Raw genomic sequence first — 17,357 nt, 5'->3', positions numbered from 1 at the left:
TCAAAAGCGGTTATGTGGAAAAAAAGCTAGTGGTTTAATGATGAATACCGTCAAATGGCCCATTGTATATAAGTACTCTTATGCTTGGCTTGATATGGGTGAAAGGCTTATACAGGTGCTGGTCCTATAATTAGAATATCATCAAAAAGTTAATTTATTTCACTAATTCCATTCAAAAAGTGAGACTTGCATATTATATTCATTCATTACACACAGACTGATATATTTGAAATGTTTATTTATTTGAATTTGGATGATTATAGCTGACAACTAAGGAAAATCCCAAATTCAGTATCTCAGAAAATTTGAATATTATGAAAAGGTTCAATAGTGAAGACACCTGGTGCCAAACTCTAATCAGCTAATGAACTCAAACACCTGCAAAGGCCTTTAATGATCTCTCAGTCTAGATCTGATGGCTACACGATCATGGGGAAGACTGCTGACTTGACAGTAGTCCAGAAGACGAACATTGACACCTTACACAAGGAGGGCGAGACACAAAAGGTCACTGCAAAAGTGTCTGGCTGTTCACAGAGCTCTGTGTCCAAGCACATTAATAGAGAGGTGAAGAGAAGGAAAAGGTAGAAAAAAGTGGTAGAAAAAAGTGTACAAGCAATAGGGATAACCGTACCCTGAAGAGGATTATGAAACAAAACCCATTCAAAAATAATAATAATAATAATAATAATAATAATAATAGATTTTATTTATAATGCACTTTTCATTCCGAAGAATCTCAAAGTGTAACAAAGGGGAGAAAAAATAACAAAAAAAAATGAATAACAAGTAAAAATATAGAATACTACAAACAATCAACCAACACAGAAAACAGAACAGAAACAGAGCTGATGGTGAACAGAAACAGAGCTGATGGTGAACAGAAACAGAGCTGATGGTGAACAGAAACAGAGCTGATGGTGAACAGAAACAGAGCTGACGGTGAACAGAAACAGAGCTGACGGTGAACAGAAACAGAGCTGACGGTGAACAGAAAACAGAGCTGACGGTGAACAGAAACAGAGCTGACGGTGAACAGAAAACAGAGCTGATGGTGAACAGAAACAGAGCTGACGGTGAACAGAAAACAGAGCTGATGGTGAACAGAAACAGAGCTGACGGTGAACAGAAACAGAGCTGATGGTGAACAGAAACAGAGCTGATGGTGAACAGAAACAGAGCTGATGGTGAACAGAAACAGAGCTGATGGTGAACAGAAACGGAGCTGACGGTGAACAGAAAACAGAGCTGACGGTGAACAGAAACAGAGCTGATGGTGAACAGAAACAGAGCTGATGGTGAACAGAAACGGAGCTGACGGTGAACAGAAAACAGAGCTGACGGTGAACAGAAACAGAGCTGATGGTGAACAGAAACAGAGCTGACGGTGAACAGAAACAGAGCTGATGGTGAACAGAAACAGAGCTGATGGTGAACAGAAAACAGAGCTGATGGTGAACAGAAACAGAGCTGACGGTGAACAGAAACAGAGCTGATGGTGAACAGAAACAGAGCTGACGGTGAACAGAAACAGAGCTGACGGTGAACAGAAACAGAGCTGATGGTGAACAGAAACAGAGCTGATGGTGAACAGAAACAGAGCTGACGGTGAACAGAAACAGAGCTGACGGTGAACAGAAACAGTGCTGACGGTGAACAGAAACAGAGCTGATGGTGAACAGAAACAGAGCTGATGGTGAACAGAAACAGAGCTGACGGTGAACAGAAACAGAGCTGACGGTAAACAGAAAACAGAGCTGACGGTGAACAGAAACAGAGCTGATGGTGAACAGAAACAGAGCTGACGGTGAACAGAAACAGAGGTGATGGTGAACAGAAACAGAGCTGACGGTGAACAGAAACAGAGCTGATGGTGAACAGAAACAGAGCTGACGGTGAACAGAAACAGAGCTGATGGTGAACAGAAACAGAGCTGATGGTGAACAGAAACAGAGCTGATGGTGAACAGAAACAGAGCTGATGGTGAACAGAAACGGAGCTGACGGTGAACAGAAAACAGAGCTGACGGTGAACAGAAACAGAGCTGATGGTGAACAGAAACAGAGCTGACGGTGAACAGAAACAGAGCTGAGGGTGAACAGAAACAGAGCTGATGGTGAACAGAAACAGAGCTGACGGTGAACAGAAAACAGAGCTGACGGTGAACAGAAAACAGAGCTGACGGTGAACAGAAAACAGAGCTGACGGTGAACAGAAACAGAGCTGATGGTGAACAGAAACAGAGCTGATGGTGAACAGAAACAGAGCTGATGGTGAACAGAAACAGAGCTGATGGTGAACAGAAACAGAGCTGACGGTGAACAGAAACAGAGCTGATGGTGAACAGAAACAGAGCTGATGGTGAACAGAAACAGAGCTGATGGTGAACAGAAACAGAGCTGATGGTGAACAGAAACAGAGCTGACGGTGAACAGAAACAGAGCTGATGGTGAACAGAAACAGAGCTGATGGTGAACAGAAACAGAGCTGATGGTGAACAGAAACAGAGCTGATGGTGAACAGAAACAGAGCTGATGGTGAACAGAATCAGAGCTGATGGTGAACAGAAACAGAGCTGATGGTGAACAGAAACAGAGCTGATGGTGAACAGAAACAGAGCTGATGGTGAACAGAAACAGAGCTGACGGTGAACAGAAACAGAGCTGATGGTGGACAGAAACAGAGCTGATGGTGAACAGATACAGAGCTGATGGTGAACAGATACAGAGCTGATGGTGAACAGATACAGAGCTGATGGTGAACAAAAACAGAGCTGATGGTGGACAGAAACAGAGCTGATGGTGGACAGAAACAGAGCTGATGGTGGACAGAAACAGAGCTGATGGTGAACAGAAAACAGAGCTGATGGTGAACAGAAACAGAGCTGATGGTGAACAGAAACAGAGCTGATGGTGAACAGAAACAGAGCTGATGGTGAACAGAAACAGAGCTGATGGTGAACAGAAACAGAGCTGATGGTGAACAGAATCAGAGCTGATGGTGAACAGAAACAGAGCTGATGGTGAACAGAAACAGAGCTGATGGTGAACAGAAACAGAGCTGATGGTGAACAGAAACAGAGCTGATGGTGAACAGAAACAGAGCTGACGGTGAACAGAAACAGAGCTGATGGTGGACAGAAACAGAGCTGATGGTGAACAGATACAGAGCTGATGGTGAACAGATACAGAGCTGATGGTGAACAGATACAGAGCTGATGGTGAACAAAAACAGAGCTGATGGTGGACAGAAACAGAGCTGATGGTGGACAGAAACAGAGCTGATGGTGGACAGAAACAGAGCTGATGGTGAACAGAAAACAGAGCTGATGGTGAACAGAAACAGAGCTGATGGTGAACAGAAACAGAGCTGATGGTGAACAGAAACAGAGCTGATGGTGAACAGAAAACAGAGCTGATGGTGAACAGAAACAGAGCTGACGGTGAACAGAAACAGAGCTGATGGTGAACAGAAACAGAGCTGATGGTGAACAGAATCAGAGCTGATGGTGAACAGAAACAGAGCTGATGGTGAACAGAAACAGAGCTGACGGTGAACAGAAACGGAGCTGACGGTGAACAGAAAACAGAGCTGATGGTGAACAGAAACAGAGCTGATGGTGAACAGAAACAGAGCTGATGGTGAACAGAAACAGAGCTGATGGTGAACAGAAACAGAGCTGACGGTGAACAGAAACAGAGCTGATGGTGAACAGAAACAGAGCTGATGGTGAACAGAAACAGAGCTGATGGTGAACAGAAACAGAGCTGATGGTGAACAGAAACAGAGCTGACGGTGAACAGAAACAGAGCTGATGGTGAACAGAAAACAGAGCTGATGGTGAACAGAAACAGAGCTGATGGTGAACAGAAACAGAGCTGATGGTGAACAGAAACAGAGCTGATGGTGAACAGAAAACAGAGCTGATGGTGAACAGAAACAGAGCTGACGGTGAACAGAAACAGAGCTGATGGTGAACAGAAACAGAGCTGATGGTGAACAGAAACAGAGCTGATGGTGAACAGAAACAGAGCTGATGGTGAACAGAAACAGAGCTGACGGTGAACAGAAACAGAGCTGATGGTGAACAGAAACAGAGCTGATGGTGAACAGAAACAGAGCTGATGGTGAACAGAAACAGAGCTGATGGTGAACAGAAACAGAGCTGATGGTGAACAGAATCAGAGCTGATGGTGAACAGAAACAGAGCTGATGGTGAACAGAAACAGAGCTGACGGTGAACAGAAACGGAGCTGACGGTGAACAGAAAACAGAGCTGATGGTGAACAGAAACAGAGCTGACGGTGAACAGAAACAGAGCTGACGGTGAACAGAAACAGAGCTGATGGTGAACAGAAACAGAGCTGACGGTGAACAGAAAACAGAGCTGACGGTGAACAGAAAACAGAGTTGATGGTGAACAGAAACAGAGCTGACGGTGAACAGAAAACAGAGCTGACGGTGAACAGAAACAGAGCTGACGGTGAACAGAAACAGAGCTGACAGTGAACAGAAACAGAGCTGACGGTGAACAGAAACAGAGCTGACGGTGAACAGAAACAGAGCTGACAGTGAACAGAAACAGAGCTGATGGTGAACAGAAACAGAGCAGATGGTGAACAGAAAACAGAGTTGATGGTGAACAGAAACAGAGCTGACGGTGAACAGAAAACAGAGCTGACGGTGAACAGAAACAGAGCTGACGGTGAACAGAAACAGAGCTGATGGTGAACAGAAACAGAGCTGACGGTGAACAGAAACAGAGCTGACGGTGAACAGAAACAGAGCTGATGGTGAACAGAAACAGAGCTGACGGTGAACAGAAACAGAGCTGACGGTGAACAGAAACAGAGCTGACGGTGAACAGAAACAGAGCTGATGGTGAACAGAAAACAGAGCTGATGGTGAACAGAAACAGAGCTGATGGTGAACAGAAACAGAGCTGATGGTGAACAGAAACAGAGCTGATGGTGAACAGAAAACAGAGCTGATGGTGAACAGAAACAGAGCTGATGGTGAACAGAAACAGAGCTGATGGTGAACAGAAACAGAGCTGATGGTGAACAGAAACAGAGCTGATGGTGAACAGAAACAGAGCTGATGGAAAATGTGGGGGAGATTCACAAAGAGTGGACTGCAGCTGGAGTCAGTGCTTTAAGAACCGCTGCACACAGACGTATGCAGGACATGGGTTTCAGTTTCACATTCCTTATGTCAAGCCACTCTTGAACAACAGAAAGCGTCAGAAGCGTCTCGCCTGCACTAAAGACAAAAAGGACTGCTGAGTGGTCCAAAGTTATGTTCTCTGATGAAAGTACATTTTGCCACGCCGCATCGCTGCAGTAATTCAGGCAAAAGGAGCCATAACAAAGTATTGAGTGCTGTAAATGCTCATACTTTTCAGGCGGCCAAGATTTCTAAAAATCCTTTCTTTGTATTGGTCATTAAGTAGTATTCAAATTTTCTGAGATACTGAATTTTTCTTAGTTATAATCATCAAAATTAAAAGAAATAAACATTTGAAATATATCAGTCTGTGTTAATGAAGGAATATCATATACAAGTTTCACTTTTTGAATGGAATTGGAGAAATAAATCAACTTTTTGAGGCTTTTCTAACTATATGACCAGCACCTGTATATGGGTCGAAAAAGAAGAAAATTAAAAAAGAGAGAAAAAAAAGGGAAACAAGAGGGTTGCTCTTAAAAAGTTTGAAAATGTAGAGTCATGAAATATCATCTTATATTATCTTTTTTCCACAAGAGGTCGGCAAAGACACCCAATGCAAGATATTTTGAGCTGAATTTAAAGGAATGTGCATGAAATCCTAAAAGAACAACATTAAGAAATCTTTCAAGCAACTTCCTGAGTCAGAAAACAGACACACAATCAATTCTCACTGATGTTAGAGGAATAAATGCACGTTTAATCGTGAGAAACTGCCTTCATTTCTTGTTCAAATGTAAGCTTGTCATGTGGGGTGATGAAGAACTGTCCAGCAGATGGCAGTACAATCCCAGCAATATTTCAAGATGAGGCCTGAACAACTTCAAAAGTGTTAGTGTTTGTACCCTGGACAGGTTAAACTGTTAAAAACAATTATAATAAAAAAGTTCCATTGGTATGAATAAATAAATAAAGCAGGCATGCACGTATGACCTCTTCAGAAGGGCAGGAATAAGATGTCCTCGCCTAAAGCCTCATTTGCACATCAGTAGACAATTAATAATCACAATACATGCTCAGGCAAATAATTAACACTCTCTTTCGTGACAATGATGACTAGATAAAGTCGTAATTCTTAAATCTTCTAGTGACAAACATTTCCCCACAGTTTATTCATTCACTGTACTCAATATTTTGATCTTGCTGCAAAAAAGGCTCTTCTTATTTAGTATTTTTGACTTGTTTCTAGTCTAATCATCTAAAAATTCTTAAATAAAGATGATTCTACTAGATAAGCAAAATGACATAAGAAATAAAAAAATGAATTCAAAAGGAAGGGAGTCTTTGCCAATAAGCAAAATGATCTGCCAATGGGGTGAGAGAAAAAAAATCTCTGATTAAAATCGTGTTTCTTGTTTCTGTCCCAAACAGAAATAAGATTATTTTGCCTGTTTTAAGCAAAAACTCACTTCATTTGGATTTTCCCCCCCAGAAAATAAGAAAAAATATTACTAGTAATGTTACTTATCTAGTAAATGCATCCTGATTTAAGTATTTTTAGATGTTTAGACTAGAAACAAGACAAAAATACTAAATAAGAAGAGCATTTTTTGCAGTGCTGAGCATGTCTGAATGTGCAAAAGTGTCTGTGGATATACACACACTTTCTTAAGGTTAATATTTTGGTTGAAATGAAAGTAAAGCATGTCTAATGCATTTCCTGACTGACCTCAGCAGTTAGTTGGCAATTAATCAATCTTGAGAAAGTGAATCGGAGGTTTGGTGCGCATATCCCAGCGAGCAATTTTGCTTTTAAAAGACGTCTAATAGCCATGACGTCTAGGCTAAACAAGGCCAAATGTGAAAATATAGACGTCTAACCAAAACCCAAGAATAGACTAGAACATGAACATGCCAAAGAAATGAAACCAAACACTGTGTGTTCACAAACGTGTGATAAAAGTACAAAGCTCTGTCCTTCCAATGTTTCTGCCCTTTTTTTGCTTCATCATTCTCTTCTCTTTTTTATCTCTATGCTTTAATAGAGCTGTCACTTCCTTTCACTCAGTGATAAACAGGCTTATGTTTGTTTCGTCCTTTCACATTGTTTGTGTTCATCTGGAAGTATTATACCTGTCCATTAAACACTCTCCACTATCAAACCGAAGAGAACAGACGAGGAGAGAGAGCCACAAAAACTGCCATTCATTCACACACATGCACATCACACAGAGATTTGCACACACTGGGGACATTTGCCAGGAATGTTATTCATAGAAATATTATTATTTTGCAATAAATGAGTGTAGTCAGAAATCAATGCAAGCTGGTGATTTACTCACAATGAACAGCAGAATGATGATCACAATAATGCCCTGTAAGAGATTATACGCACTGATAAAAAAGGCTTGAAGTAAATACTGCAACTCTAGAAAAAACTAATGTCATTTCTACATGAAAAAGTTAGTTCAGGAAAGAATTAAAAAAATAATAATCCTATATTAGAACTCAATTCAAGCTTGTAGAAATTAAAGTTTTGTGAAAGCGTTGTTCCCATCATGCACTGGGGCTTTATTTCTGGCGGTTTTCCAGCTGTATTTACTCTGTTTTATCATTGCTTTTATTGTTAGGTTTAGTACGTGTCATTTTGTAGAGTTTATTTTCTACTCAAAATGACATTTTCATATTAGGACTGCATGATTCTGGGAAAATATCTAATTGCGATTATTCTGGTTAAAATTGCAATTTGCGATTTAAAATGCGATTACTATTTTTTACAAGTGAAAAGTGTGTGTATATACAACCCCAAATCAGAAAAAGTTGGGACAGTTTGGAAAACGCAAATAAAAAAAGAAAGTAGTGATTTCTAAATTTACTTTGACTTGTATTTCATTGCAGACAATATGAACACAAAATATTTCATGTTTTGTCAGGTCAACTTCATGTCATTTGTAAATATGCATCCTTTCCTGTCATTCAGACCTGCAACACATTTCAAAAAAAGTTGGGACAGGAGCAATTTAGGGCTAGTAATGAGGTCAAAGGGTTAAATAATGATGTGATTTGAAACAGGTGATGTCAACAGGTGATTGAAATTATGATTTGGTACAAAAGCAGCATCCAAGAAAGATCTAATCCTTTAGGAGCAAAGATGGGCCGAGGATCCCCAGTTTGCCAACAAATACGTGAGAAAATTATTGAAATGTTTAAAAACAATGTTCCTCAAAGAAAGATAGGAAGAGATTTGGATATTTCACATTCAACAGTGCATAACATAATTACAAGATTCAAGGAATCTGGAGGAATTTCAGCACGTAAAGGACAAGGCCGCAAGCCTAAGCTGAACAACCGTGATCTCCGATCCCTCAGGCGGCACTGCATCAAGAATCGTCATTCATCTAGAAGCGATCTCACCACATGGGCTCAGGACTACTTTGGCAAACCTTTGTCAAGTACCACAATACGTAGTTACATCCACAAATGCCAGTTAAAACTGTACTGTGCCAAAAGGAAGCCTTATGTTAACAGTGTCCAGAAGCGCCGTCGACTTCTCTGGGCTCGGAGGCATCTGGGATGGACCATCACACAGTGGAAATGTGTACTGTGGTCAGATGAATCAGTATTTCAGGTATTTTTTGGGAGGAATGGACGCCGTGTGCTCCGGATCAAAGAAGAAAAGGATCATCCAGACTGTTAACAGCAACAAGTCCAAAAGCCAGGGTCTGTCATGGGATGGGGTTGTGTCAGTGCCCTTGGCAAAGGTAACTTGCACTTCTGTGAAGGCACCATTCATGCTGAAAAGTACATAGAGATTTTGGAGCATAATATGCTGTCTTCAAGAAGATATCTTTTCCAGGGACGTCCATGCATATTTTAACAAGACAATGCAAAACCACATTCTGCACACATTACAAAGTCCTGGCTGCGGAGGAAGAGGGTACGGGTACTTGACTGGCCTGCCTGCAGTCCCGACCTGTCTCCAATAGAGAATGTGTGGCGCATTTTGAAGCGCAAAATGCGACAACGAAGACCCCGTACTGTTGCCCACCTTAAGACTTGTTTGCAGGAAGAATGGGACAAAATTACACCTGAAACACTTCATCACTTGGTGTCTTCAGTCCCTAAACGTCTTTTAAGTGTTGTGCAAAGGAATGGCAACATTACAAAGTGGTAAATGCTTTACTGTCCCAACTTTTTTTGAAATGTGTTGCAGGTCTGAATGACAGGAAAGGATGCATATTTACAAATGACATGAAGTTGACCAGACAAAACATGAAATATTTTGTGTTCATATTGTCTGCAATGAAATACAAGTCAAAGTAAATTTAGAAATCACTTCTTTTTTATTTTATTTGCACATTCCATACTGTCCCAACTTTTTCTGATTTGGGGTTGTATAACATTTTGTGCTTATATATTATGACAAATAATAACTGATATGATTATTATTTTTGCTAATAATTTATATATATATATATATATATATATATATATATATATATATATATATATATATATATATATATATATATATATATATATATATATATATATATATATATATATATATATATATATATATATATATATATATTAGGGCCGGGACTTTAACGCGTTAATTAAGATTAATTAATTACGTGACTTTAACGCGTTAATTAATTACGCAAAAAAAAAAAAAAATAACCACACTTATTTTTGCACCGCGGAACGTTTTTCAATGACTGAGTTTCGACGGACCGATTATACTGGAACACCAACTAGCGCTCGCTCCGGAGTCACGACAACAACAACTCATGGGTGCGTCTCAATCAGCTCCCTAGTTCAGTAGTCAGGGCACTGATCAGGGAGTTAGCCCATTGACTTATGTCCTGATCAGTGCCCTGACTAGGGAACTAGGGAGCTGATTGAGACGCAGGGCATGAGTGAACATGAACGAAGAAGCTGATGAGACTGCTTTGCTCGGCCCCGTGGATGGGAAATTTTGTTTTAAAAAACGAAAGAATGGAAGCGTCGTCTAGAGCACGGTTGTGTGCAAGCTATACAACAAGGAATTTGCGTATCACCGCAGCTAATCGAGCCTCAAATACCACAAATATGCTTTTGCTAAACTTAATGGCAAACATTGCGCTGGTCTGCTGGACTGAAATAAATAAACTATATTTTGTTGATTAAGCTTATGTATTCAGTCATTATTCAATGGTATACTAAAAATACATGTGAAAAATTACTTCTCATTGTTCTCAGGTCAAATATTTATATGCAATTAAATTGCGATTAAATTGCGATTAATTTCGATTAATTAATTACAAAGCCTCTAATTAATTAGATTAATTTTTTTTAATCGAGTCCCGGCCCTAATATATATATATAGACTGTAAACCCTAATGTTGTCTTTACTTAAACAAATCAAGTAATTTTGACTAAATATTATTAGTTTAGTCCCAAAACTCAAAAATATAAGTTAGTATAACGTATCAACCAACAAAATACATAAACTTAAGATTTCAAGTTGTATGAACTCAAAATCATAATTAATCATAAAAAAGCTCACTCTGGTCTTGCTTTGATGTGATTGGCAATGCCAGGAGTTCTGTCTGGCAAGGAGAACTAATTCACTGATTGGAGGACATTTCCAAAAGGCGGTCCTTTTCGCCTCGTCTGTTGCTGATTCAAATTAAGATGGAGACTTTTTCATTGTGTGCAATCTTAAATTCGTTAAGTATAAAATTGTAAGTTACTAAACCTAACAATAATATGTGAACTAACGTATAACTAACCAGACTGACTTTATTTGTGTTTTAATGAAAATAATAGTTTTGTTGGAAGTCACCATGATGGAGATCAGTGTTTGCTTTAGTTGGGCTCTTGACCCTTAATGTAATATTAGTGTTTCTCTGGCTGCTTTGTGTTTGTGAGACACCTATGTTAAGCAACAAATAGCCAAGAGAAAATATCATCAAGTGATGTTGTTTATTCATTGATGATGATAACAACATCATCATGTATAGGCAGAATCCCTGATCTTGTGCAGAGTCTAATGCTTTGGATGTCAAAGCAGCTATTAATAGTTTTGAAATATTAATAATACTAGAATCTTCACTATTGTGCGAATATAATTTTTTTTTTTATGTGCACAAAATGCTTTAAATCATTGGCATTAGTTAGACATACACACACATCACTAATCTGTGTATGAATCTCTACAATGGTGACAAAAATCTTTTTACGATGGTGAAAAAAATTCTGATAAACAGATCAACTCTGAACATAAAACAAGCTACAAAAACATCAGAACAAAACAGCAAAAGTAACAGCAAATAGTAAGAATTCAAAGAAAATTTGTCACAATTCAGACGCATAATTTATTCATGGCGCAATGCATGCTGGGACCCATGGGGAAGTTTTGATTGGTTGTACCCAGCATGGTGTACTGAACTTCTGGTGTACCAAGTTTGGTGAACTTAACAATTTAAGTACAGTGAACATGAGCACCAAGTTAAGTGAACTTAAATATACAAGTTTTAGGAGACTCCATTACTCAATTGAATTGAGGGAATCACTTTCCTCAAATCATTTGAGTATTCTCAACTTATTAGGGTTTACAGTGTTGCGGCCGAGTGACGGGAGCATAAAAGGAGGAGCGAAGGCAGCGGAAGACGAGAGAGGACCAGGCCTGGACTTTATGTTATGTTTTGGTTACGTTCTGTTGTGTGTGTGCGGGCAGTCGTCCGTGAGGGGCTGCCCGTGTTTTATTATGTGTGTGTATGCGGGCAGTCGTCTGTGAGGGGCTGCCCGCGGTTTACTTTCGTTTTGTTTATTTATTTTGAATTAAAGTTTGGTGAATGTTCGCCGGTTCCCGTCTCCTTCCTTCTATCAGCGAACTTTGTCATATTCATCACAACTTTTCATCTTTGAAAGTTGTGATATTATACTTATAAGATTCACCATAATAAAAAACTTCACATCATAATCTATTCGTGCTGCATTTCATGCAGAAAAGTCTATGAAAGTTAATTATTAATCTGGAATATAATGGAATTTCACAGTCAAATTTGAACAGATTTGAGATCATTTAGATAATTTAATTAAGCGCTATTGGTAGATCGAAACAAACGACTTTTTCATTTCATGCGTGAAAGGCAAAATATGATCAGTTATTCAACAACATAAACTGCCAATCCCGACTATTATTTCATATCTGACTGAAAAAAGTTGAAACTATCTCGTCAATTCATCCAACAAAGTGCTAGAGTTATTAAAAATGTCTAATAATTACCTGAGGAGACATTATTTTTGGCTCTGACTCTGTTTGTTGATTGATAAAGATTGACAACATGCATTTTACGGAGAAATATCTGACCCTGGAGCTCCACACCAGTCATAATCTCACGGGTATATCTGTGGAAACAGCCAACAGTACATTAAAGGGTTTTAAATTTTAAGTAAATTTTATTTTATGCCAAAAATCATTAAGATCATGTTCCATGAAAATATTTTGTAGATTTCCTACCATAAATATATCATAAATGTATTATTAGTAGTAATATGCATTGATAAGGACTTCATTTGGACAACTTTAAAGGAGATTTTCTCAATATTAAGATTTTTTTGCACCCTCAGATTCCAGATTTTCAAATAGTCAAACAAACCACACATCAATGATGCTTATCAGCTTTCAGATGATCTATATATCTCCATTTCAAAAGATTGACCCTTATGATTTTATGGATCATATATTCACCTATATTTGGCTGTAATGTCTTGCACATTTAATCCAGAATAATTCCTTGTTACACAAACGGTAAGACTTTAGTATGGGGAACACATATTCACTATTTACTCTGACTTTTGTCTCAATAAACTCCTAATTCACTGCTTATTAATAGTTAGTAAAGTAGTTTTTGTACTGTTTAAATTTAGTTATTGGGTCGGATTAAGGGATGTAGAATAAGGTCATGCAGAATAAGCCATTAATATGTGCTTTATAAGTACTAATAAACAGACAATATCCTAGTAATATGCGTGCTAATAAGCAACTAGTTAATAGTTCATAACTGAACCTTAAAATAAAGTGTTACTGTTGCATCTGAATTGGTACAATTACACATTCATATATAATGTTCAGATTAATTTAACATTTAAACATTAACATTACTGAACATTCAAGTAATCATTTATTCAACCGATTTGTTCAAAGCAGCTGATTCATTTAACACACAATCTTTTATTTTCAGTAGCCTATTTTCTATGGAATGTCCAATGTTTTTTTTGTTTTGTTTTTTGCTTTATATATATATATAAATTTGCTTTATTATATTATATTATTATATTATATATTATTATTATATTATTAATAATATTATTATTATATTATTTATTATATTTATGTATTTATTTATTTTTGCTTTTTTACATTTCTTTGTATATTTATTAATTAAATTTATTTATTTTAAACTTGGCATCTTTCCATAATTTTCAGAAGTAATGACGATACGTCCATTTTCTGACATTATATGTATTGTGAAAAGCACTATAAAAATAAATGTGAATGGAATAGTTTTATTCATCTCAAAAATGAGTTATACACATTTCCAAAACGATCTAAACACACAGGTAAAGCAGACAGGCTGTTTTTCTCCTCAACAGCAGACACATAATGGAAAACATTAGTGTTAGTGGATGGCTCTCTATCTTATTGAGTCTGCACACACACACACACACACACACACACACACACACACACACACACACACACACACACACACACACACACACACACACACACACACACACACACACACACACACACACACACACACACACACACACACACACACACACACACACACACACACAGAGACACACACGCGCGCTCCCTGTGGCTCTCTCCAATTACAGTCTCCTAGCCGCCTACCTGGTGGTAATGGAGAAGCGGCTGGTGAGTGTGAGGGATGGAGGCTGCAGACCCCCATCGATCCCCACACACAGAGGCCGTGATTGGGCCGCCAGCTCAGGCAAGCCTGGGGACCCTGGAAGTCTTCACTGGAGGACTCGCTCTCTCCTCCACACACACATATCAGTGCAGCGTTGGCTCTGTGTTTATGTGTCTCAGCCCTTAAGAGTCTTCATGCCCGGCTGAATCCCAGTCAAGATGCTTTTCAAGGCTAATTGAGTGCCTCTTAGAAGCGGATTCAATGTCTGTCACTTCACAGATTAATTGAAGCTTAAACAAAGACACTTGCACATCATATTTCATCTGTTCCTCTGCAATTAACAGTCAACATACAAATCTGCCATTGTCTCAAAATGGGACGCTTCATAAGCAGACATCTGACACGGCTGTGAGAGTCAAGCTTTATTTCTATAGCGCTTTATACAATGCAGATCGTTTTAAAGCGGCTTCTCGATGATAAACAAGAAAATAACAGAAACTTCATCACATGTGAGAGAAATTCAAATTCTGCTGTAAAGCAGCTCTAAAAAAAGACAGTGTAAATCAATAATAAGGGAGAGTGGGGTAAGATGAGCCAGGTTTGACTTATGTCGTCCTCAAGATAAGAGAAGATCAGGCAGAAGTGGAATGATAGTATCTGAAGTAGTGTCAGGATGTCATTTTAAAAATCAGAATACATCTATGATAAAGGATTCTGAAAAAGGGCTGCATTTCCCGATAACGTTGTCTCTTAGAGCGCTACGAAGACTCTAAAGGTATAACTTAACTGAAGGTATACCATTTCTAGGTGTGTTCCCCGAACTATACCTTAAGCCCCGTTAAGCCCGGAACAATTTGTACCAGGAACTTTTTTACAGGAACTTTTCTCCCCCCAGACCTGCAACTGTCTGCGTTTCCACCGCAATCTAAAGTACTGTGAAGATTAGGCAGATTAGTCCGGCGATGTACTGCGCGCGACTGCTCCTCCAAGTCAGTGACGGACAGTAATCATTTTTGCGCGACCGCAAAAATGAACAAAAAATTATGAAATTTTTTGTACCGATTGAAAGATTTAGTGGACTGTTTATTGAATGTTATCTAAACCGATCTGGTGTTTACATGTGATGACTTTCAATCGCAATCATTTTGTCACATGCAGTTTGTCTGACGCATTAAAAATGTCAACGCTGTTTTCTCCAGCAGCTGGAATGTGTTTACTGTAGCCATAGCAACTCTTAACGGCCACCAGGACTAATACAGTATTATATAATCTCCTGAACTCCAAACTGAATGTCAGAATGGGAAAGAAAGGTGATTTAAGCCATTTTGAGCGTGGCATGGTTGTTGGTGCCAGACGGGCCGGTCTGAGTATTTCACAATCTGCTCAGTTACTGGGATTTTCACACACAACCATTTCTAGGGTTTACAAAGAATGGTGTGAAAAGGGAAGAGCATCCAGTATGCAGCAGTCCTGTGGGAGAAAATGCCTTGTTGATGCTCGAGGTCAGAGGAGAATGGGCCGACTGATTCAAGCTGATAGAAGAGCAACTTTGACTGAAATAACCACTCGTTACAACCGAGGTATGCAGCAAAGCATTTGTGAAGCCACAACACACACAACCTTGAGGCGGATGGGCTACAACAGCAGAAGACCCCACTGGGTACCTCTCATCTCCACTACAAATAGGAAAAAGAGGCGACAATTTGCACAAGCTCACCAAAATTGGACAGTTTTACTCCCATAAATGAAGTAAAACATATTTGCTTTAGTTCTTTAGGTGCTGTCAAACAATCAGAGGTCATTCCTCTTGCTCCAGAGTAATTTTAAGCATCCGTGGATATTTCACAATCCCATTAAAGCTATTTCACTCTGAAATCATAATAAGGAAAACATATATATTTATAGAACTGACATGAGCGAAATCGGTTGTATATGTCAAATGTTGGCTTACACACAGCCCTATTTTAAGCAACGTTCACTTAACATGATTAAAATAATCACGAATCAAATTACAACCAAGAATTTTCTTTTTTTCTTCCTCCAAATTGATTTTTGCCCTGTAAATGATGGCGAGTTCATCCCTTTAAGTGGTTAAACTGACAGTGCACCAGAGTTCATCTCTTCAGATCCACTGGAGGTGTAACAATAGGTTCTCATACAGTTTTGTCTGACAAACAGTCATTAAGGTAAGAAAGACGTGTAATTATTCAGACATACTAATAAGCTTGGTCTTACCGGAATAAGATCTGTCCCACACAGATACACTGAAAATGCACATGCATTAGTGACACATCAAACAATGTAAAATCAAATGAGTTAGACTTACTTACAAAAAAACGATTCCTAAAAAAACAAGTAACGTGAAATAGGAAGAGTGTGTTGTGCTGACAAATGCTTCGTTAGAATAACTAAGTTTGTGCATTAACTTCTAAATCTAATTATACAATTATGTTTTTATTCTTTGTTGTTGAAATATAATCATTTATACACCTCAGATTTATTTAAACACACATTAATAATCCAGACATCAGTGACAGGTTCAGTAGAATATAATGAATCTATATAGTGGCTAATATAGTGAATATATAGGCTAATATAGTGAATATATAGGCTAATATAGTGAATCTATAGGCTAATATAGTGAATCTATAGGCTAATATAGTGAATATATAGGCTAATATAGTGAATCTATAGGCTAATATAGTGAATATATAGGCTAATATAGCGAATATATAGGCTAATATAGCGAATGTATAGGCTAATATAGCGAATGTATAGGCTAATATAATGAATATATAGGATAATATAGTGAATGTATAGGCTAATATAGTGAATATATAGGCTAATATAGTGAATCTATAGGCTAATATAGTGAATCTATAGGCTAATATAGTGAATCTATAGGCTAATATAATGAATATATAGGCTAATATAGTGAATATATAGGCTAATATAGTGAATATATAGGCTAATATAGTGAATATATAGGCTAATATAGTGAGTATATAGGCTAATATAGTGAATATATAGGCTAATATAGTGAATATATAGACTAATATAATGAATATATAGGCTAATATAGTGAATATATAGGCTAATATAGTGAATATATAGGCTAATATAATAAATATATAGGCTAATATAGTGAATATATAGGCTAATATAGTGAATATATAGGCTAATATAGTGAATATATAGGCTAATATAGTGAATATATAGGCTAATATAGTGAATATATAGGCTAATATAGTGAATATA

Source organism: Pseudorasbora parva, chromosome 13 (genome assembly GCF_024679245.1).
Source record: "Pseudorasbora parva isolate DD20220531a chromosome 13, ASM2467924v1, whole genome shotgun sequence".
Classification (NCBI taxonomy): domain Eukaryota; kingdom Metazoa; phylum Chordata; class Actinopteri; order Cypriniformes; family Gobionidae; genus Pseudorasbora; species Pseudorasbora parva.
Note: the sequence above shows the minus strand (reverse complement) of the source record.